Source organism: Entelurus aequoreus, linkage group LG05, assembly GCF_033978785.1.
Source record: "Entelurus aequoreus isolate RoL-2023_Sb linkage group LG05, RoL_Eaeq_v1.1, whole genome shotgun sequence".
Classification (NCBI taxonomy): domain Eukaryota; kingdom Metazoa; phylum Chordata; class Actinopteri; order Syngnathiformes; family Syngnathidae; genus Entelurus; species Entelurus aequoreus.
Genome location: NC_084735.1, coordinates 38,082,523 through 38,108,505, shown reverse-complemented (window position 1 = coordinate 38,108,505; position 25,983 = coordinate 38,082,523).

Genomic DNA, 25,983 nt, shown 5'->3' with positions numbered 1-25,983 from the left:
CCAGACTCCCACTGAGACTTGAGTTCACTTGAGAGCGGTTCGTCCCAGTCCATTTTTTCCCGGCACAGCTGGTGTAGTATTCGCTTGCCCTGTAGGACGAAGGATGGCACAAATCCGAGTGGATCGTAGATGGAGGCTACGGTCGACAACACTCCTCTTCTGGAAAGTGGACGCTCATTGACCTCTACACGAAACTGAAAATGGTCTGAGGCGATAGACCACTTGACGCCTAGAGCTCTTTCAATCTGTTGCAGTCTTGGTTTTGTACTGTCTCTGCACAATCTTCTTTGGGAAGACTGTCAAGCACCTTTGGGCTATTGGAGATGAATTTGTGGAGTCGCAAACCTCCAGTGCTGCAGAGTTGCTTTGCTTCGTTCACTAAGTGGATTGCCTCTTATTCTGAATGGAAACTGATCAGACCATCATCCACGTAAAAGTTTCTCTCGATGAACCTGATGGTCGATTCACTGAACTGTCCTTGACCCTTGAGGCCAAAGTTTGCGCAGGCAGGAGCTGAACGCCCAGAAAACAGTGGAGATGATCTTGCACTTCAGGAAAGTCAAAGCCCCACCATCCCCCCTCAGCCAATTTAAACACGGTAATGGTGAGAACGAAACGAAAAGATGCTTGGTTCCATCCCCATTTGCTTTGCGAAGATTATTAGTCATTCTTCTTTTAAACGGGAATATAACAAGATTCTATCCGTTGGCATCCTAATGACAGCAGACATTCTACAGTAAGTGATGTTTTATTATGTTTGTTGGAGCTCATGAAGGCTGCAGTGAGTAGTAATTAGTGATGTTTTTGAAGAAAAAAGCAAACGTTTTGATGCGATTTTGACAAAATGAGCAAAATACGTAAACATGGCATCTTATTAGAAATGTGCCCGTTACTACATTACATATATAGGTACAGCGTGTATATAAAACCTTAATGAAGGCGTTGGCGTTTTTCAAGGACTTTGAAAGGAAGGAGGAAAAACATATGTGTTCTTGTCTTACATAAGGATTGGGAATTATAGATAGGCAAAATCCCCCCCAAAAAGTGCAGTTCCCCTTTAAATGTAATCCTAAACAAATGTAAATCGGCTGGCAAGGTATTCCAAAGTCTAAGACGGTTTACAGTGAAAAATTGATCATCCTGCTGTTGGTTGGAAGACCGTTGAGCCTCGACTGGGTCAATGGATGTTTTAGTGCTCACACAAATAAGATGGAGCTGTACCATCAACTGCTTTAAAAACAATGGCATTTTGTAAAGTAAGGGTTTTCAAATAAAATTCTACCGAGGGCTCCAATTTAGCCAGCAGCTAAATTGAATCATACAAAGTGTCATTAAATTGTGAAAAGATGGCAAACAAAGGTAAACCATGATTTTAGGATGATGCCATGAAAAGAAAAATACTGCCAGTTAATAATCTCCCGATTGAATAGGGCAGTGGTTCTCAAACTGTGGTATGTGTACCTCTAGTGGTACGCGGGCTCCAGATTGCCCACAGCTGTGACTATTTAAGTGCATCACTTCCTGTTGAAAATTGCACACTGACAAAGACATTTTCGAAACCGGTCTGTTTGGTAGCGCCGTGCAGTTTGTATTAAAATTATTAGAAGGAGTGTTGCTGGTCTTGCGTTTTCTTTAAGTACACTTTTTGCCATGCACCTCTTTATTTTTGTTTTATTAAGTTTTTTGGAGAGTGTGTTTTTCTTGTATTTTGTACATCTAGTTGGTACGCCAAAGAATCACTTGATTAAAGTAGTGTTTTATTTTCCTATATTCAAACACAGTGTTACCGTTCAAACTGTGTGTAATGTTACAGTGGCAAACAATATTACATTTACTTGTTAAATAAAACTTCCACCTTTGTCAATGACTACTTGGGTCTACTACGCTACTGTATTTTAATGTTAGTCATTATGGTGGGGGTTTTTCTGAGGTGAAAAAAAATTTGAGAACCACTGGAATAAAGTATTGTTTGTGAGAGACAGTCCCGCTTTTAAAAATATACACTTTAGAACCTCTACTAAGGCTAAAGACAAAGTCATTCGTCATCAGCAATTTAGATGTGATAGTCTTCAAGGAGGACATTTACTTGTCAGCACTATTTTCTTATCCAGAGAAGGAGCTGAAGGTCATCCATCAATCTGCCTGAAGTGGATGAATGGAGCCCTTTCAGACTGAGGAATGTAGTGTAACCGCACTTTAACAGGAGGCGCCGTGATTGTTGTGTGTGAACTGAAAGAGAAAACAAAGTGCTAGGCCTTCATCATTCACTGTACTCACAGACACACACACACACACACACACACACACACACACACACACACACACAAACACACACACACACACACGCACACAAACACACACACACACACACACACCACTCTAACAAACATTGCTAACAATTTAAAGGAAAAATTGGCAACGGTGAAAAAAATCCGGACATTGCTGGTGATGATTGTGGTGATGACTGGTTGATGATCAACCGTGTCAATCCATGTGTCATACTTCAATTTTCAGCTTCAGTGAGTTTCCTCTGTCAAGACAAATCTGATTTATCTGGTTTCGGTTGCCCAAGGACACAAATTGTGGCACATGCTCGCTGTACCTCTTGTATGCAGTTTATATGTGACTTTAGGGAGGTCGACATGATTTTATGTTTTTATTCATGGAAAAACATTCATTCTCTAACCACTGAGCGAAAAGTGATGTTTTCTACAGCATCCTGTTACGTTTTGAATTATGAATGATGCAAATGTTTGATCGTCCATATTATGACTTAAAGGCTACTGAAACCCACTACTACCGACCACGCAGTCTGATAGTTTATATATCAATGATGAAATCTTAACATTGCAACACATGCCAATACGGCCGGGTTAACTAATAAAGTGCAATTTTAAATTTCCTGCTAAACTTCCGGTTGAAAACGTCTATGTATGATGACGTATGCGCGTGACGTCAATCGTTGAAACAGAAGTATCCGGACACATTGAATCCAATACAAAAAGCTTGGTTTTCATCTCAAAATTCCACAGTATTCTGGACATCTGTGTTGGTGAATCTTTTGCAAAATTTTTTATGAACAATGAAGACTGCAAAGAAGAAAGTTGTAGGTGGGATCGGTGTATTAGCGGCCGGCTAGAGCAACACAACCAGGAGGACTTTGACTTGGATAGCAGACGCGCTATCCGACGCTAGCCGCCGACCGCACGGATGATCGGGTGAAGTCCTTTGTCGCGCCGTCGATCGCTGGAACGCAGATGAGCACGGGTGTTGATGAGCAGATGAGAGCTGGCTGGCATAGGTGGATAGCTAATGTTTTTAGTATAGCTCTGTGAGGTCCCGTTGCTAAGTTAGCTTCAATGGCATCGTTAGCAACAGCATTGTTAAGCTTCGCCAGGCTGGAAAGCATTAACCGTGTATTTACATGTCCATGGTTTAATAGTATTGTTGATTTTCTGTCTATCCTTCCAGTCAGGGGTTTATTTCTTTTGTTTCTATCTGCAGTTAAGCCCGATGCTATCACGTTAGCTCCGTAGCTAAAGTGCTTCACCGATGTATTGTCGTGGAGATAAAAGTCACTGTGAATGTCCATGTCGCGTTCTTGACTCTCCTTTTCAAGAGGATATAGCAGAGGTGTGGACTCGAGTCACATGACTTGGACTCGAGTCAGACTCGAGTCATGAATTTGATGACTTTGGACTCGACTTGACAAAATGTAAAGAGACTTGCAACTCGACTTAGACTTTAACATCAATGACTTGTGACTTCACTTGGACTTGAGCCTTTTGACTTGACATGACTTGTTACTTTCCCCAAAACCCAAAGATTAAAAAGTTATTTGGGAGCGCGCCGCTCCGTATTTTTCATTTTCTTCGTCTGTGTGCGTGTTGTTCCTGTCAGCTGGTGTGCTCTCAGTACAACAGCCAATCAAATTAGATCTACGTTGTTTTCATCACACAGCATTCATCCAATCAAATTGCAGGACAACCACCGAACAAGAGTTGTCAAACAATGCGGCAGTGAGAAACAATTATGCCAAAGTTGGTTTCGTTCGGGTATAAAAACTACGACTTGGTCAACAAAAAACGAATTGCCGTATGCAAATCACGCAGTTCGAATATTACAGACGGAGACGCAACAACTTCCAACTTCGTTCGACATTTGAAGTTGCACAAAGGGTAAGTTTTGAATGTAAGATAACGTTTATTGGCTAAGTAACGTGACTTTTATTTGCTGTGTAGTTAAATCAGTGAGGCTGTAAACTCACTGCTAACGTTATAACCTTAGACATCTTATAAGGGTACGCAGCATGGAGCGCTACTGCCTACAGGCTCAGACGAGACGCGGGGCCGCCATCTTGGAGTGGTGACCCGCCCAACTCAGTGCAATTCATTTGGCAGGAGCAATGAACTGTCAGCGCATTTAATTCATCTTACCTCACTGAATACCACTGATTTTCACGCGCTTTTTTGTCATACGTGTAGCTATGATAAAGGAAACATGTTTTGGCGTGTTTTATTATTCATAGTTTGCTTAACAGTAATATAATATTCTTATACGCTATAAGTGACCAGACGTCCGAGATCAAAACTGGGAATATAATCCCAGAGAAAGGGGAAAAAAACGGTCAGCTATTTTTAAATTGAAGAAACAATATGATTAGGTTATGTATGCATGCGTATATCCTACATAAACAATGTATGAATACATTATATATATATATATATATATATATATATATATATATATATATATATATATATATATATATATATATATATATATATATATATATCTTATAGACTGTATCTCTGTTGCTGCAGCAGCAGAGAGTCTGTCTTGGCACTTTGTATTGATATTTTGTATTACATTCTTCCCTTAAATGATCATGTTTACAGTCATTGTTTTATATGTATTTTTTATGTATGTCGCTTTGGATAAAAGCGTCTGCCAAATACTTCAACATAAACATATATAAAAACCTGAAAGTCTTTATCAGCAAAAACCACCAATCTGTTTCACTGGATTCAGAATAAAACCAAATTCTGTCTTACCCAACAATGTTAGTATTTGAATATTGTTACTTGAAGACTTATTCCTGGTTACAATTATACTGTTAAGAAAGTATTGTCTTATATTTTGCCTAAAATGAGAATGCATCATAATCAGTGGCGGCTGGTGAATTTTGTTTTAGGTGGGGCTGAAAGTTTGTAAACCAAACCCCTGTAGGGGCGTCATCCTCCCCCAGAAGATTTCTTTGTGATTTTCACATACAAATATTGAAGATCTTTGCTCCTTCTCAACTCTGTGGTAATATTATTTTCATAAAATACAACCAATAGTACAATAATGTTAAATCTTACTTGTGAAAAGTAATCCCCCGATTCCTATTTTCAATAGTCCGCTCATTTGAGTAGGAAAACGCTGAACACCATCTTTATTTTCTACCTGTCAACTGTCACTACTTCAAGATGGCGGCCAAATTGCTCGCGTCACAGCAACCAATGCTGCTTCTACTTATAAGATGTCTATGGTTATAACGTCATTGCAAACACGGCAATCTGTTGCGTCCACTGCAGTTCGCTACCTTATTCATACTTTTTGCCAAGTGATTTTTTTAAGCAGGGTTGCATGAGGTACCTAGACAAAACGTTACGTTAGTCAATGTATCACACACAGTAACGTAACGTTAAAATGTATACTATATTAAGAATATGTGTACATATTGCATAGGGCCCTGACATCTAAAAAGTACAACTCTGTTCATTGTTTTGTTCATGTTTTTGTTATGTGTTTCATATGTACGCACACATTAACACACAGACAGTACGAGATGAGATCAATGAGATAAGGTAAGAACAGGATAGAAACTAGAACTAGTTACAATGCAATATGCCATGGAAATACAATGTTAACACTTTTGTGCAAATAAGTACAGTTGCACTTGTTTTTTCAAATGTGTTTATTCTGTAAAAGAATGAGTTAAATGTTTAAAATTACTGGATAATAGTGCTATTATGAAGTGCAATGTCAGCACTTTTTTTTCCCTGCAATTTCAAATGCACTTGTTTTAATAAATAAATACAGCGTTTTAAAAGCATACACAATCTGTGTAAATATATTAGTCTGTGGTTTAAAGGACTTGAAAGGACTCGAAATTCAAAATGCAGGACTTGGGACTTGACTTGAGACTTTCCAGTCTTGACTTTGGACTTGACTCGGGACTTGCCTGTCTTGACTCGGGACTTGACTCGAGACTTGAGGGCAAAGACTTGAGACCTACTTGTGACTTGCAAAGCAATGACTTGGTCCCACCTCTGGGATATAGTATCCGAGGTGGTTTAAAATACAAATCCGTGATCCACAATAGAAAAAGGAGAGAGTGTGGAATCCAATGAACCCTTGTACTTAAGTTACGGTCAGAGTGGGAAAAAAAGCGTCCTGCACTGCACTCTAGTCCTTCACTCTCACGTTCCTCATTCACGAATCTTTCATCCTGGCTCAAATTAATGGGGTAATCGTCGCTTTCTCGGTCCGAATCGCTCTCGCTGCTGGTGTAAACAATGGGGAAATGTGAGGAGCCCTTCAACCTGCGACGTCACGCTACTACCGTTACAGGCAAGGCTTTTTTTTATCAGCGACCAAAAGTTGCAAACTTTATCGTCGATGTTCTCTACTAAATCCTTTCAGCAAAAATATGGCAATATTGCAAAATGATCAAGTATGACACATAGAATGGCTCTGCTATCCCCGTTTAAATTTTAAAAAATCATTTCAGTAGGCCTTTAACATAGAATGTCCGAAAGGCAGTTAATCACCACAAAACATTCTTTTTTCAAGGGTGACCAGATATCTTATCGTGTTTTGGTATCTAAATACATTTTTAAATCACTTTGGATTTTATTCATAACTTATTGCACAATGTTAGAAAATATATGTGCGTAGTAACAGGTGACATAACATTTACTATGTTACATTTACTGTAATTAACTTTTTGGATGTATTGTACTTTTTAGAGTACTTTTTTTACTTTTACTTGAGTATTTTAGGGAAGAACAAAGGCTAATTGTATTATGTTACCTTGAGTTTCATTCCGATCGCTACATGTATTTATGTCATCATTACATTTATTTAAAATTTATTGATTACTGCTGGCAATGTCACGGCCCGGGCACATGCCGATGCGCTTTCTTCAGTGAGCCCCGCGGAGCGCACCTTGGGACACGCCCACAGCCTCTCATCTCCTGCATGCGTCACTCCGGCGGCAGCAAGCAGTTGCTTTCCATCTGCACTCAATGCACCTGTCGCTAATCAGAGGACTGCCTTCAAAAGCCTGCACAACCTGCTATCCGGGATCAGAACGTAATCATCTGTTGGAGTACCGTAAGCGATCATCTATGTATGTTTTCTTCCCCATGTTTGATTAGCCTTGTGCCTTCCTTGTCGTCCTTCCTGCAGTCCGCCTTTGTTCCACGTGACGAGCCGTGCGTCTCGTCTTCCCTATTTGTTACCCTCCGGATTCCGGACTGCCTCCCTCGATCGTCGACCTCCCGCCTGACTCCTCTATACCCCCGACAACCTGCCTGTGTCACGGACATTCAAGCCTGCCTTTCCCCTCCAGGACTTCCGCCTCTCGCTCAACACTCCTGGTAACACACAATTCCCACACTTAGTAACACACCATACACACACTTGGATTTTGTCACACTACATTCTGTCGTTTATATATTTAGTGTTTGTTATCATATATATATATAGTATTTATATATATATATATATATATATATAGTATAATAAATCATAGAGCCAAACTATGCCCCCTGTTGTCTGTGCCGTCTACTCCTCCTTGTACATAACAGGCAAAGACATACTTTTGGCTTGTTAAAGAGACTTTTTCCAGTAGGCACAGTCACATGACTCCGTTTCACCAATCAAACAGAGCCTGACAGACACATGACCGCACTCATATTACACACTGAAAAAAGTGACATGATGTCAGACAAGACAGCTCAACTCTACAAACTATCAACAAGAACATTTATATCATGCTCTACCATCTGAATCAGTAAAATATGTTCACATTTCAGCCTACAAGAATTTCACTTTCACCTAGAGAAAACCTGTTGCGCTAAGTTGTAGATGTGTTTTCTATGTTTTAGCTGTGCATATGCTAACATTAGCCCTGTTATAACGTCATAAGTGACTGTAAAATGTGCACATTTGCTAATAATGTCTCTCTTGTCTCTCACACACACACTAACTGGGATTGTTGTGCAAGAACCATAGTTACTAATTAAACAGAAGTCACTCACCAGTTACTCCGCAGTTAATGTGGCTGTTTGCAACATATACATACATGTCCAGAAGGCGCTAACTTTCCAATGTTATATCTTACGGCTTCGAGGACGTAATGACCTAACTACGTACGTACGTAACACATGCACGCGCATTAGCTTTTAGTGTTGTTAGCTAACTAATGATACCAATTTAGACAGTTGGCATTAGCTGTCACTTAATGTATATTCTATCATAACAACAACATGACTGCAAATTGTTCGTTGCTTCTCTTGGACTGTTTTAGTATGTGTGCACGCGCTAACTGCACTGGGTGAGTTACCACTGTAAATACCAATCATTTTATTCGGGCCGGTAATATTTTTTATGACATAAACTTATTAATTGTGAAAAATATACATAGTATTAAAACCAATATAACCTTTTAAACCACTAACGGTAACACGCGAGCCAATGGCGTTCTTGTTACATTGTTTGCTTTGAAAAATGTAACTGTAAGGAAGTTGCAAACAGGCCCTTTACATAATTTTTTCACTGAATACTTACTCTTACTCATGTAATTATTTTTAGGACTACTTCTTACTTATCAAATCAAATCAACTTTATTTATAAAGCACATGTAAAATTTACCACAGGGGTAGCCAAAGTGCTGTACAATAGGCAGGTTAAAGGCCTACTGAAACCCACTACTACCGACCACGCAGTCTGATAGTTTATATATCAATGATGAAATCTTAACATTGCAACACATGCCAATACGGCCGGGTTAACTTATAAAGTGCAATTTTAAATTTCCTGCTAAACTTCCGGTTGGAAACGTCTATGTATGATGACGTATGCGCGTGACGTCACGACGGCAACGGAAGTATTCGTACCCAATGTGTCACCATACAAACTGCTCTGTTTTCATCGAACAATTCCACAGTATTCTGGACATCTGTGTTGGTGAATCTTTTGCAATTTGTTTAATGGACAATGGAGACTGCAAATAAGAAAGTTGTAGGTGCGATCTGTGTATTAGCAGCGGACTACAGCAACACAATCAGGAGGTTGTGTTGTGTTTGAGCTGGATACAAGACGCACTACCGTGAGTACAGCTTTGGCTTCCAAACATTTGAGCGCTTGCCCGTACGTGCGTGTCGCTATGTTCATGTCACGTACGTAACTTTGGGGAAATATATGTTTCTTGCCGACTCTGATGGCGGCCGAGGTGTCGTCGAAAGCTACAACGCCCGCCGCCGCCGCTCCGTAGTTAGCTTCAATTGTTAAGCTTCGCCAAGCTGTATTTACATGTTCATGGTTTAATTGTATTGTTGATCTTCTGTCTATCCTTCCAGTCAGGGTTTTTTTTTATTTTGTTTCTATCTGCATTTGAGCCTGATCCTATCACGTTAGCTACGTAGCTAAGTTAGTTAGCTTCAATTGTTAAGCTTCGCCAAGCTGGAAATTATTAACCGTGTATTTACATGTTCATGGTTTAATAGTATTGTTGATCTTCTGTCTATATTTCAAATCAGTGTTTTTTAAATTGTGTTTCTATCTGCATTTGAGCCTGATGCTATCACGTTAGCTATGTAGCTAAGTTAGTTAGCTTCAATTGTTAAGCTTTGCCAAGCTGGAAATTATTAACCGTGTATTTACATGTTCATGGTTTAATAGTATTGTTGATCTTCTGTCTATCCTTCCAGTCAGGGTTTTTTTTTATTTTGTTTCTATCTGCATTTGAGCCCGATGCTATCACGTTAGCTCCGTAGCTAAAGTGCGTCAACGATGTATTGTCGTGGAGATAAAAGTCACTGTGAATGTCCATTTCGCGTTCTCGACTCTCATTTTCAAGAGGATATAGTATCCGAGGTGGTTTAAAATACAAATCCGTGATCTACAATAGAAAAAGGAGAGTGTGTGGAATCCAATGAGCCAGCTTGTACCTAAGTTACGGTCAGAGCGAAAAAAGATACACCCTGCACTGCCTCTCTAGTCCTTCACTCTAACGTTCCTCATCCACGAATCTTTCATCCTGGCTCAAATTAATGGGGTAATCGTCGCTTTCTCGGTCCGGATCTCTCTCGCTGCATTGTAGACAATGGGAAAATGTGAGCAGCCCTTCCTCCTGTGACGTCACGCTACTTCCGGTATAGGCAAGGCTTTTTTTTATCAGCGACCAAAAGTTGCGAACTTTATCGTCGTTGTTCTCTACTAAATCCTTTCAGCAAAAATATGGCAATATCGCAAAATGATCAAGTATGACACATAGAATGGATCTGCTATCCCTGTTTAAATAAAAACATTTAATTTCAGTAGGCCTTTAATGGCGCCTTCACAGATGTGTAAGTTACCCATGTCTTGGGCACTAATACACCCCCATACCATCACAGATGCTGGCTTTTCAACTTTGCGCCTATAACGATCCGGATGGTTCTTTTCCTCTTTGGTCCGGAGGACACGATGTCCACAGTTTCCAAAAACAATTTGAAATGTGGACTCGTCAGACCACAGAACACTTTTCCACTTTGCACTTACAGATGTAGCGACCAACTGTAGTTACTGACAGTGGGTTTCTGAAGTGTTCCTGAGCCCATGTGGTGATATCCTTTACACACTGATGTCGCTTGTTGATGCAGTACAGCCTGAGGGATCGAAGGTCACGGGCTTAGCTGCTTACGTACAGTGATTTCTCCAGATTCTCTGAACCTTTTGATGATATTACGGACCGTAGATGGTGAAATCCCTAAATTCCTTACAATAGCTGGTTGAGAAAGGTTATTCTTAAACTGTTCAACAATTTGCTCACGCATTTGTTGACAAAGTGGTGACCCTCGCCCCATCCTTGTTTGTGAATGACTGAGCATTTCATGGAATCTACTTTTATACCCAATCATGGCACCCACCTGTTCCCAATTTGCCTGTTCACCTGTGGGATGTTCCAAATAAGTGTTTGATGAGCATTCCTCAACTTTATCAGTATTTATTGCCACCTTTCCCAACTTCTTTGTCACTTGTTGCTGGCATCAAATTCTAAAGTTAATGATTATTTGCAAAAAAATGTTTATCAGTTTGAACATCAAATATGTTGTCTTTGTAGCATATTCAAATGAATATGGGTTGAAAATGATTTGCAAATCATTGTATTCCGTTTATATTTACATCTAACACAATTTCCCAACTCATATGGAAACGGGGTTTGTACATTAGCATCGAGCTAACACATTTTGAAAAGTGGAGCCTTACTGTACTTTTGATTGGCTTTGTTGATATCAACATTACATGTTACTTGAGTCGGTGTCGAGGCTGCAATTGAACGTCACGTTACATGCATCAAAGGTATCGAAATATTGCACCATTTGATTTATCTGTATCTGTACCCGGTGGTGCTGACGGAATTTGGTCGATATCTATAAAAGTACAGAATTTGGTACCCGACTTTAGACAGCGATTCCCAAGTAGCGGGAGTTAGTGAATGTGAAAGGTAACCATCCCTATTGGCCAGTCTACATGTTGATGATTACTCACAGCAGCGGACTGGCCAGATGTGTGCATCACTCATCAATGTGCAGTCTGTCCATAGTGAAAATCAATCCGCTTCCTTGGTTTTTCCTCCATGTAGTCCATTGATGTTGCAGACTCCTGAGTAGGAGCATCTTCAGATTTCAAGAGGGAATCATTTGAGCACCACCTCTGCATGAGGAGCAGCGTGAGTTCAATGGGCTCCTCCAGTTCCACATCGGTTGCCAAGGGAGATGCAGTGGACATACATGAATAATCTGGAATTGCTGAGAGCGGGAGATTATCCTTCAGCAGTGCCATCAGCTCAGGGCCAAGTTGGAGGTGAGGGTAATGCTTTCCTTACTTGAGCACGGCTGGAAATAGATGCAGAAGTTCTTGCAGCTATAAGTCAGCTTTAGCGGCTTTGCTTACTGCATTTTTCTCTCTCATTCTTTCATTTTGGAGTGACATGCCGACGCATTGTTTACTCAAAGTGAAAGTACAGCCTTTCAAATGTGTTTTTTTTTTGTGTGTGTGTGTTCTCTTTCTCTCCTGTCATCGCATGGAAAGCTTGAAGGAAATGGCTTCACACTTCACTGCTACACTTTGCTGAAGATGAACTGTTTATTTTCAGCTAAAGAAATAATGTTGTCCCAAAGTTGCAGATCCCTCAAGGGGGGAAGTGAATGACCTGCCAAATGTAATTTCTAAGTGTGTCTATTTACCAGAGTAGGGAGAAATGGATTGTGTCAGCGTCTGGTGGGTCTCCCTGTTATGGAAGCTCACTGACCCATTATTTAGTGGTGTGATTTGAAGGGATGGGGTAGGTGAGTCCAAATGACAAAATTACATAATGGGATACTTAGAAATTAGATATTTGACTGCAGCATTGAAGCAACTGCGTCTACGGTTTGTAAGCAATAAAAGCTAATGGGGTGTGCTGATGGAATTCAGGAAACCATAAAGAAGAGTGGACATAAGAACTTAACTATGCTAAAGTCTTATGCAAATGATTTAGTGCTGATGGTCAGGGGAATTTTAGAGTGCAGAATGCAGGTCAATGCACACAACTATTCATTGATTGCAAGACGCCAGAGTTTAGTTTCTGGCTGCAGGGTTTATTTCAACGCAAGTGTGAGGAGAATTATGTGTTATTTACATCTGGAAGTATAGCGAGATGCTGCATATATGTTGTATACACATCAGGGCTGTCAAAATGAACGAGTTAACTTGTGTGATTAATCCCATTAATCATGTATGAACACAGATTAATCACGCAATTTATTTTGGCCCCACATGCTCCTTTCACTCCTATGCTTACCTGAAAGGTGTGTGTTAGTGATCCGGTCAATGCAATGCATACGCTAAGATTAGTGAGGAGACTCCGACGGGTGTGCTCGTTTGCAAATTTCACTTCAGAATACACCCCGAGTGGACTTTAGATACAAGTGTTGTGAGCAAATAAATGTAATGCATTCAAGTCAAACATGTAAAAATGTTCCTGTATGACATTCTGACAATAAAATGTGTCCAAATATTGTCCTCTTTTTCAAGCTAATTTAAATTTAAATTTAAATGCAAGCGAGTAAGAATTTGTGATTAATCATGATTAAGCAAAATTCAAAAGTGAGATTAATCTGATTTTAAAAATGTATATTTTTTTACGGCTCTAACATATTAGTGTAAAAAATATTAGTCTCTTTTAGGTCAATTTAATTTATGCAAGCTATTAATATCCTGTGATTAATCATGATTAATCCAGATTCCAAAGTGTAATTAATCTGGTTCTGAAAACATTTCATTTGATAGCACTTATAAGTCTCTATTCGTTCTAAACGTTTGTGTGTGTGTGTGTGTGTGTGTGTGTGTGTGTGTGTGTGTGTGTGTGTGTGTGTGTGTGTGTGTGTGTGTGTGTGTGTGTGTGTGTGTGTGTGTGTGTGTGTGTGTGTGTGTGTGTGTGTGTGTGTGTGTGTCTGTGTCTGTGTGTATTATTGTATGTTTTTAGACTTTTTTCCCCACAATGATGCCTTTTGTACATCATCAAATTATCTTCTGGGAGGTGCTAGTGTCATTTTTAATCAAGAAAACCACTTGCTGGGTGAATAAAAGTCCAAGTCCATTTTTTTTAAATTGTTGGAGTCTGATCTACTAAATGTTTACATGTATTGAAACACGATCACACTTGATAGCACACGCAAAGCTGATATACTGAACTTGTGCACGGAGGATTGAATCTCTTAAGTAAGTGTCTTCATGAATATACAGAGTAAAGTATATACTGATCATCAGAAGACCCACAATACTAAGAGGAGAAGATGTCAATTTAATCATTTAACACGTGCAGTGTGATTTATCAAGACTGAAACTGTTCACAACTGCAAATTAGCACATGGTAGGCATGACAACATGTATGTGGAAAGAAATTAGTGTTTCCATGGGCACAACATTCCATTAGTATGTGCAAAAACCTCATTAAATAACGTGTTCTGCACCACTTTTGCACTTGTTATCAATTGTACACACAGTCTTAGTAGATCACCCGCAACACACCCATTAATAGTACACACACTTTTGTAGTACGCACACGTTGTTTAGGACTTGGTATTTTTTTTATCTTAGTAGATCAGGTCCTTAGTCTGAATTGGAATAATACAAATACAATACAAAGGTCCTGAGTAGTCGTGAGTTCAATCCCGGGCTCTGGATCTTTCTGTGTGGAGTTTGCATGTTCTCCCCGTGACTGCGTGGGTTCCCTCCGGGTACTCCGGCTTCCTCCCACCTCCAAAGACATGTACCTGGGGATAGGTTGATTGGCAACACTAAATTGGCCCTGGTGTGTGAATGTGAGTGTGAATGTTGTCTGTCTATCTGTGTTGGCCCTGTGATGAGGTGGCGACTTGTCCAGGGTGTACCCCGCCTTCCGCCCGATTGTAGCTGAGATAGGCTCCAGCGCCCCCCGCGACCCCAAAAGGGATGAGCGGTAGAAAATGGATGGATGGGAGACACGTTGTTCAATACAGGGGCAGATTTAGAATTGAAGAAGATTCGGGGATTAGTCCAGAAGAGTGATAGATTTTTTTAAGCATGTGCTTCATGAAGAAAAATATAAGGCCTCTCGACTTTCAAATTCGGCCCACCTTAAAGACTTTCCCATGCCTTCCAATGCAACAACGTACGTAACATCATCTTGGTATCATTCACTTTCTTTGTACCAGAACTATACTGCTAGCAATCTAAGGTTTAGCAAACCCATAAACCTGACCATCGGCTGTACGCAGCTGGTGTTGTCAATCTGTCACGGCACTTTTTGTTGGAAAAAAATATTCATGTTTTAGGCAGGCTGCTGAAGGGCTTCTTATTTAGGGAATGTGGAAGCACACAGCATGTATGCTACTTTACATAGCTGATGCCTCTCTGTTGGACTCTGGTACTGCACGTTACTTCCGAGAGTTTTTATTTTGACCTCCCTCAAATGTAAGTCAGATTCAATGCTTTTCAGGAAATATTTGTCTGTACTATTGTGTGTGCTCATGAACGTTAATTGTTTATTGATAACATTTAATTTTGTATTGTTATATTTAAAAACTAGCTGATAATGATAACTGTGCTGTCCAATGTTTCTATCTTGTTTTCTTATTATTTTTCTGAGTCTCATTTGCAAGTATTATATCATGGATTTTGCATACAATTGCAATTAGATGACTTCAGAGTATAGGCCAGACCTGGGCATTCTGCGGCCCGCGGGTCGCAACCGGCCCTTTGTGCGTCCCTGTCCGGCCCGCGTGAGGCCAATTATTAATTACAAAATACATTTTAAAAAGTATCTATGTCGAGTGTGTAATACAACGGTGCTGCTTTTGTTTTGAAAATCGTTATTTGTATTACTTCCGTGTGGACGTATGCGTGTGCGTGATTTGTGAGTGATACAAAATAAAGTTGAAAAAACATCTATGTCGTGCGCGCAATACAACTGTGCTGCTTTTATTTTGAAAAGTATTATTTATGGGCGTGTGTCCGTGTGTAACCTGCGAGTGAAGGTGCACATGCAGCGACAAGTGATGCACGGTTTACACCCGAGACGCTAAAAAGAGAAAAGTTGATGAAGAATGGCGTGTTTCCAACAAGACATGGACTGCCAAGCAACGTTCCCTCTAAGGTGCGTGCCTGCGCAATTGCGCACTGCTCAAGCGTCTGCTGCGCACAGCAAATATATGCCGCGCACCAAATCAAATCCCATCTGAATTCTAAACAAAATAAACATATTTATTCTATGTAATTTTGCAATGCAACTTTGAGTGACAGTGACAACAAGCGGCCCTAACGGTGTTCCTCAACACCGTTCAATTGAACACCGTTCAATTATTGTAACGTCTATCGAGATGCTTCGAGGACAGGAATTATATCGATCACTTTATTGAGCAAAACTGTTTATATTCGGACATAACCACACCAAAAACATGAGTAAAACACTTGTATCTCGAAAAACTAGTCATTTTCTGCCGTACAAACCAGGCCAAAACCAACTTGTCATCTGTCACCAACACGCATACCACTAAACCACTGGTGCGTTTATGGCCACACAAAAAGTCGGACAACTCAAACACCACACAAAGTTACACTATGACTCCTCAGTCATACGTGTGCTTATTTTACTGTCATTTATTATTAATGTTAATTTATTTATATTAGTCATGGAATGCTGTTACACACACTATGTTGAAGTATTACTATTATTATTAATTATTATTATTATTATTATTATTATTATTATTTATCTTACGGTATATATCAAAAATAATATTGAGCAAAATTTAATTGAAATATTGTCGATGTGGCCCTCCAGCAGTGCTCGGGTTGCTCATGCGGCCCCCGGTAAAAATTAATTGCCCACCCCTGGTTTAGGCTATAGTTGTCGAGATAAGAAGTAGTCTTTGCCATTAAGTTGAATGTGTCAGTCAGGTATTATGTTGTACCCTACAAAGTGTTTGTACTGCAAGTATTGTACTTATTACACATTTGCTGTTTGATTGTAATGTGCATCTTAGTTGAAGTTTTCATTAGCAAATGTGAAAGATTGTTGAAATCGCCATGTAAAATCGCTAATACTAATCAGTAGCATGAATATGGCAAATTCAATTAGCATCAAGCCAGCACATGTTGGATAAGTGGAGTCTTACTATACATTTAAGTGATTTCTATCAGGCATCTTTTACTTACTTTACTTACTTAGGCTTTAGTATTCCCTGAGGAACATAGGCCGCCGACAAAAGCCTTCCATCCATTCCGGTCTTGTGCCCTTCGGTCGAGTTGTTGCCATGACAGCCCCTCAGCCCTCATCTCCTGTTATGTGCTTCTTCTCCAGGTTGTTCTTGGTCTCCCTCTGTTTCTTTTTCCCTGTGGGTTCCATGTTAGTGCCTGTTTGGTGATTGATTTATTGGGTTTTCTGAGTGTGTGGCCTATCCTTCTCCTGATTTGCAGTTCCACTGGTTCTTGTGTGGTGAGTTCCCACAGGTTGGCATTGGTGATGGTGTCTGGCCAGTAGACTCCTAGGACCCGACAGAGGCAATGGTTTACGAATGTCTGTAGTTTATTGCGTATGCTATTGGTGGTTTTCCATGTTTCTGATCCGTACAGCAGAATGGATTTGACATTTGAGTTAAATATTTTCAGTTTGGTTTTGAGATAAATGTTTTTTGCTGTCCATATTTTGTTTAGTATGTTGAATGATGTTCTTGCTTTCCCTATTCTGGATTTGACATCTTCATCTGCGCCTCCATCAACACTGATTATGCTCCCCAAGTATGTAAAACTGACTACCTCCTCTAATTGATTATGGTCCATTGTTATTGGTGTATTGTTCTTGTTATTGATACGCATGACCTTTGTTTTTTGTGAATTGATCTTAAGCCCAAGAAATGCAGCAGTTCTTTGTAGTTTTTGTGATTTGTCCTGCATCTGTTGGTGAGTGTGAGCCAGGAGAGCTAGATCGTCTGCAAAGTCTAGGTCCTCCAGTTGTTCGGTAAGGCTCCACTGTATGCCGGTTTTGCTGTTTTTGATTGTTTGGTTCATGGTCCAGTCAATACGGAGGAGGAAAAGGAAAGGCGAGAGCAGACATCCTTGCCGCACCCCAGTCAGGACCTCGAAGGCCTCCGATGGTCATCCGTCATGTAGGACATGACATCGCATCCCTTGGTAGGTGCTCTTGATGATGTTGATGAGCTTCGGTGGGATGCCATAGTGTGCCATCAGATTCCACAGTGTCTCACGGTCGACACTGTCAAACGCCTTTTCAAAGTCTATGAAATGAATATATACCGGAGGCATCTTTTGAGTGCTGCTTAAGTGCTTGTTTCCTCGCCAAGTGTTTGCAACAGGAGCTGACATCTCAAGTGGCGCCTATAAAGTACCAATTCTGGTCCTCAACCCTAAATTTGATACGATTCCATTAAGGGACGATTGACAACCAGCAGATATATTTAATATATATACACTCATTTATGAAATACTTTCAAAAATTATATTATCAACATAAAAATAATGAAAATATCACAACATTTTGTGAGTTGCAAGTACTTTCATTGTGCCAAAGTGTACAATAATTTGATATGGAAATAAATCGACAGGCATTGAACAATCACTGTTTGTATAGAAAGATATGTGCATGTCAGTCCCACAATGACAACATACATTTGACTTTGGACCACAAATAATCAGATTTGGACCTGAGGATATCAGAATGTGTTATTTTTTTCTGCTCACATTGTCATAATGCATATTCTGCATTAATGGATACAATTTCACTTCCTTGTGAGATGCAAAATATATAGTCCCACTGGGGTGAGTTTTCCTTGCCCGTATGTGGGCTCTGTACCGAGGATGTCGTTGTGGCTTGTACAGCCCTTTGAGACACTTGTGATTTAGGGCTATATATAATAAACATTGATTGATTGATTGATTGATATATTAATTGTTGGTTCTGAGCTCAGCTATTAAAACAACACCAGAGTTTTTTTGGTCATGCATTGTCCTAATGATGCTTTGGATTTTGATTCAGAATCAGAACCAATGTCCATGTAGACCCACTGATACAGCAGGATTGTTCAATACAGCCACTGCTGAATAAGCAGGAACAACAATATATGGCGGGTACACTGCCTACCGGGTCGGAATTATGGTGGAACATGTTTTTGAGACCATTCAGGAGTTTTGTACCTGGTTATCAGCTTTTAATAAGGTGAACATGTTGGAAAGATCGCAATGTCCTTTTTTTCCTTCGAAAGTGAATCAAACTTCTCAAGGAAGATTTTTTTAAAAAGTCATATTGTTACATAACTGTGCAAAAGTTTAAAAATAAGTTGTGTTGAGATAAATCAAGGAATGCACACATTATTAAAAGAGTATAGAGGCCATTCAACAAAATTGGTATCAATTTGATAATTATCTCAAAAAATTTAGTTTTCTGTCTTTTTTCCAACTGTAAGTCTAATGATACACATATTGAACTACTAAAAATGTGTGCTGGTCCTTCTCAAGCCATTTTATGTTTGTTTTTTTTACAACATTCCTAAGCTAAAGAGGACTCGTTTGAATAACAGGTGTGAATTTTTAGCATATAATTAGCAAATACATGAAATATAGCCACATGGCATTTATTCTAATTGCATGTTGACATGAAGATCATCCACAAAACTGTTATTTAAAAAATAAATAACATCAAAAAATAATTTAAGTAACAGGACGAAAATTATTTTTGGCCTTACCAATGCAACTTCCTGTGGACCATGCGACTTTTTAAAGAGGGAGTAACATGACTGTGTGAAAATATTTATTTTTGAAGAAAATAAATTTAAAGTATAGTTGAGATAAGATGTAACACAAATATTTCTAAATGACTTATGTGATTACATGTCATGGCATAAGTTGTTTTGTTTGTTTTTTAAAGTGGAGATACACACCTAATGCTATTTTTCCAGTGTTCAAGGGGGTTTAAGATCATCTTTTCATTCGTATTTATTCAATTGTTTCTATCAGATCATAAAGTTTACTTAAGGACCCCTCTAATGCTGACAACATTGGCACTTGCAGTATTTCATAGTTCTGGAACAAAACAGGTACTAAATGACTGACTTTCAGGAACAAAAAATACATGAAGACAACCTGGACTTTATGGGTACTTTACTTTACAGCCAGATCAATATGTTTACTTATTAACTTTACTTAATAGGGATGTAACAGTATTGTAGATACCGCAGTATTTCGGTTTCAAAATCCTCAAAATAATGCTGTGACGTGTGACGGTATCAAATGGAAATTTGGTGAATTAAGGTTTTTTCTGGCACTTTTACATTGGTCGGTCTGAAAATAAACTACATCTCCCAAATGCTCTGCACAGCGCGGAAACGACAAGGTGGTGGCGTGGAACGCAGTAAAGGGGAGAAAAAGTGGAAATATTTGTGAGAAGTGTGTTCGTAGTAGATACGAGGAATTGTTTTTTTTCGCACATTTCATCAAAATCTGTCCATAATTTTTTGAGTTATGTTGCTAACAAACAGACAAACAAACCCCGGTGAAAACATAACCTCTTTGGAGGTGTTAATAAAGTCTGCATATACTGTAAAGCAGGGGTCACCAACCTTTTTGAAACCAAGGGCTACTTCTTGGGTACTGATTAATGCGAAGGGCTACCAGTTAGATACACACTTAAATAAATTGCCAGAAGTAGCCAATTTGCTCAATATACCTTTAACTCTGTTATTATTAATAATTAATTATATTTATCTTTGTGGAAACACTGATCATCTTAATGATTTCTCACAATAAATATATATAGAAACAGATAAATATCAATATGCAACACTTTATTTTTATATTTTCTCTAAGTGCACATTTTTCAAATTGAACATTTTCAAATGATCACTTCTAAGACAGTCTTGTGAAATCACAATATCCCATTTTAACTAGCTAGCCACTAACATTTTTTAACAAATCATGAATTACTTTGCACCATGTTTGTACAAATAATAACTCGTGTAAAATACAAAAGTAAACTCTCAAATTTTTAAATCATGTCACACTTTGAACCAGACACCAAATCTGTTATCTGTTTCTTTGTCAGTTAGTGGGAAGCCTGGCATTGCATGCTGTTAACTAGTGTGTTGTACTCTGGTGTGTAACTTGACACTGCAACTCTGAGTGAGTCTTGCAGATGTGCAGCAGTGAGGCGTGTTCTGTGTTTGTTCTTGATGAAGTTCATGTCAGAAAAGGCTGATTCACAAAGATAAGATTTTTCCTCATTGTTTGCGGAACCTTCTTAATCTTTTGGACATATTTTCACAGCAATCTGGCCTTAAGCTTAATTATGATAAATGTAAAATGTTAAGGATCGGAAATCTAAAGGGAACGTCCTTTCGAATGGAATGCAAAGTGCCTGTTTTGTGGACAGATGGACCAGTTAACATACTTGGTGTTGTTGTCCCAGAAAATCTGGAAGATCTAGGCTCAGTAAATTATGATAATCGACTAAGAAAGCTGGACAAAATTATGCAATTATGGAAAGGGAAATCCCTAACCTTGTATGGTAAAATGTCTATTGCCAACTCGTTAATTATTCCTCAATTTATTTATTTGTTTTTGTCATTACCAGCTCCATCACAAAACTTTTTTAAGATTTATGAGCGGAGGGTCTTCGATTTTGTCTGGAACGGCAAACCAGAAAAGATTAAAAGAAAGGTTTTGTACAAAGAGTATGAATATGGGGGCCTGAAACTTCTCAACCTTGAAGCTATGTGTCTGTTTTTAAAAGCATCAATTGTTCCAAAGATGTATTTAAACATTGAGTGGTACACAAATGTCCTGTTGGACAAAAAACATGTACTGTATCAAAAGAAATTGTATCCTTTTTTACAAGTGATCCCCTCCCAGAAAGTCTGCTGGGAAACATGGCGGGGTTCATAAAGGAAACAATCCACTCATAGTGGTGTTTTCAATTTTATGTGCCAGAAAAAAGAGACGATATTTTGCAGCAGTTAATATGGATGAATTCTAATATTATAATAGATGGAAAGCCTTTCTTTTGGAAAAATATGTTTGAAAGAGGAATCATTTTTGTCAATGATATTATCAATGAGAATGGTAAAATTATGAAGTATGATGAATTAAGAGCTATGTATGGTGATGCTTGCTCAAGCTTTTCATTTTATCAACTAACTGGAGTAATTGGGAAAAGATGGAAACAAATAATTAATTATGGAACTACTAAATTATTAGTTTGTAAACCTCTAATAAGAAATTCTAGTTGGCAAAAAGGAACTAAAATAAATAGAAAGATATATAATTTCTATTTAATAAAGAAATCTTTGAAGGCTGCCTCATACAACACAAATGGAAAATGGGAGGACTTTTTTGACTGCCCGTTGCCATGGGATGCCATATTCAAACTAATCTATAAAACCACTATCGATGTGCAAAATCGTTATTTTCAAATTAAAATTATTTATAACTTCTTACCCACAGGGAAAATGTTAAAATTATGGAATATGACAGAGTCAGATGATTGCCGATTTTGTTGTTAGGAGCCTGAATCCACCCTGCATTTGTTTTGGTATTGTCATATTGTGTCTTGTGGAAGTTGAAAAAATGTGTTTAAGGATTGGTTTGTTTATGAAGCTTAATGTGGTTTCTGTTATTTTAGGAGAGTTCATTGACAATCATGATTTAGTCAATTTAATTATAGTACTCGGTAAAATGTTTATTTTTAAGGCCAAAAACAGATATTCATTTAGTATTACTTTCTTTAAAACATTTATTCAGTATTTTCTAACTTTAGAAAGTTACATGGTTGAAAACGATAATGGTGCCAAAAAACATTAAAAAAAAGATGAGAAGTCCTCAAAGGCTTATTTTGAAAGTATAATTATGTTTATAGATTATATGATATCTGTTGTTGTGTTCCCTAATTTGAGTGACCTGGACATAATCTGGACTGTACATAAATGCTTATTTTGAAAATGTAATTTTGTTTATAAATTATATGCAATCTGTTGTGTTCCCTAATTTTTTTCTGTGTACATGAATGAAGGTGTGTGTTGCTGAGTCCGACTTGGACATTATCTGGACTGGGCCTGGTTTAAAAAACCCTTTAAACAGATCTAATTTCATTGACAACTTGGTCTGTTGAAGATAAGGCCCTTTTTTTAAAAATAAAATAAAATAAGATAAATAAATAAAAAACATTTTCTTGGATAAAAAAGAAAGTAAAACAATATAAAAATAATTACATAAAAAATAGTAATTAATGAAAATGTTAGTGGACCAGCAGCCTATACAATCATGTGTGCTTCAGGGACTGTGTCCCTTGCAGATGTGTTGTCTATGTTGTGGGAACCAGAATATTGGTAGCAGAAAGAAATAACCCCTTTTGTGTGAGTGGGTGTGGATGGGGGAGGTTGTTTGGGTTGATGCACTGATTGAAAGTGTATCTTGTGTTTTTTCTATGTAGATTTAATTTTTTTTTTAAAAATAAAAATAATTGTTGTTTTTTTTTAAAATTTTTTTAATTGGTTTTTTTTTTTTTTTTTTTTTTAGAACAGGCCCGCGGGCGACTCATCTGGTCCTTACGGGCGACCGCGTTGGTGAACCCTGCTGTAAAGCAAAGCATGCCACTTTTGTCTCGAGCATTTCCAAGTTGACACAGAGCCGGTCGCGGCGCAGCCCAGGACGAAAAGCATCCGATGGGAGCGCGGACACTGCACACCGCGGGAAATACAAGTAAAATGCGATGTGACTTTAAACAGCGGTGTAAAATGGATGGATGAGAAGCTACTTGATGAACCATCACCCGGAAAATATGTTTAAAGCCAGTGAAGCTAAACATACATTTGTGAGTTATCTACAATATTTAAAGTAGAATTGTCAGTTAACTTTCCTGGCAATCAGCAATTACCAAATTGATATAAAAAAAATGTCCACTGTAGAGGACACTGCTTCTCATAAAGTAAAAGACACTAAAGTGAACATCATTGTTTGATACTGGATGTTTACATTGTCACTTTAAAGACATTTAACTCATCGTAAAAAATATTATTAGAACAGTCAAGCATTATTTTGCTCAAAAAGGTTCATTATGTCTTCTTATTCATATACTTTTTCAAATGTTCTTGTAATCAGACCATATTTTTGGTGAATTAGATGGAATTTTTACCTGACATGTTTCGACTGTCATCTTAAGGGTCACCTGACGACTGTGACGTGATAGGTAACACGCCACAGTGGTCAGGTGACCCTTCCAAAAATATGGTCTGATTACAAGAACATTTGAAAAAGTAAGTATGTTTATGTTCAATTACAGTAAGTGTGTTGATCCTATACATTCTTGCAACCTCATTTTACACACTGGCATTTTTACAATTTTTTGGACAGTACCATAATGATGTCCTTAATACCGTGATAATATCATACAATGAGATTTTGATTTTGTTACATCCCTAAAAATTATGTGTTTATACATTTTATTTTCTGGTGTCAGTAATTTGTTGAAATGGCCCACTGACATGTTTCTGTTACATGAGTAGTTAGTATACCACTCCATTATTTTTGTAGGTTGAAATGTTGTAATTACCCAATCAATAACCCAATTGATGCAATGATGATCTGTATCATAAAAATGCAACGTCAATAGTAATGCAATGATTGGCTATACAAACACAGGACTAATAATACCAATTGTGTTTTTGTGTTGTCCGTGTTATGGTTGCGACAAACGTGTAAGATTCCCTCTAACAAAACCGGGACTCAGCTTTGTAGTGTCATGGATCATATTTACACTCGGACAGCAGATTAGGACTCTAGGGATGCACAAAGGGCTGAGGTCACCTGACCAAACACAACCTGAAAAGACCCGTGGGAAGTAAGCAGCAGCCGTATATCATGTCAGAGGACATTCATCAGCTGGCTCGCTCAATTCTGAAGCAGCCGCTTTGAGCGTTTAAAGGCGGCCCCTTGAGGGACAAGCCGGAAACAGAGCTTCCCTCATGTCTACTCTTGGGTCACCCACACACACACACGCATATACAATTTCGTTTTTAAACTTGTTGAGGCGTAAAACTGTTAATCTGAGACTGTGGTTAAATGTAATTTAGTATGCATGTCTGGGGTAAACAAATAAAAAGTCGATCACCTCTAGACTCTGAGCTAAATACACTAGGGTGTAAACTCATTGTCCAGCGCAGCTCGGAAGGCATCGGGAAGTGAGGTTTACGCAAAATAAAATCACACCAATTGAAAGGTTTAACGCCGTAAGATCCGCCCCAAAACATCCGGTCTAATCACTAGCAATAGTGTATAACTAGAAAACAACATACATTTGTTTTCCAGTCATGGGAAGGAAGAAAGTGAGTGTGAAGAACAGTGCTGAGAAGAAGAAGTGGGTAATATTCAAGACATCATCAAAAACATGATCGACTGTGTGCCAACTTGGCGAGGCAGTTCGAGCTAATCACTTATGATCTGCACCATACTGAAGCAAAAACCAGCTTTTGTGCCAGCCAACAACCTTAAAACATTATCATATTATATATATATATATATATATATATATATATATATATATATATATATATATATATATATATATATATATATATATATATATATATATATATATATATATATATATATACATATATATATATATATATATACACATAAAAATTGGCCCTAGTGTGTGAATGTGAGTGTGAATGTTGTCTGTCTATCTGTGTTGGCCCTGTGATGAGGTGGCGACTTGTCCAGGGTGTACCCCGCCTTCCGCCCGATTGTGTACCGTGACACCAAAGGGAATAAGCGGTAGAAAATGGATGGATGGATATATACACATATATGTACCGTAATTTCCTGACTATAAGCCGCACCTGACTATAAGCCGCACCAGCTAAATTTAGGGGAAAATACAAAATTGATCCATATATAAGCCGCAACCGACTATAAGCCGCAGGGTTTTGATGTGTAATTACCGTAGTATATAGGGGTTCCTGCTACCACGGAGGGGATTGTCGGGACAGAGATGACTGTTTGGGAACGCAAAGCGTCCCATTTATTAACAATAAATCTTTCAATCATTCAATCAAACTTTCACATCTTTGACATGGCGAACAGCATTCGTGCAGAGTACAAATAATACAACGGTGCAAAGTAATACAAAGTGCTCGC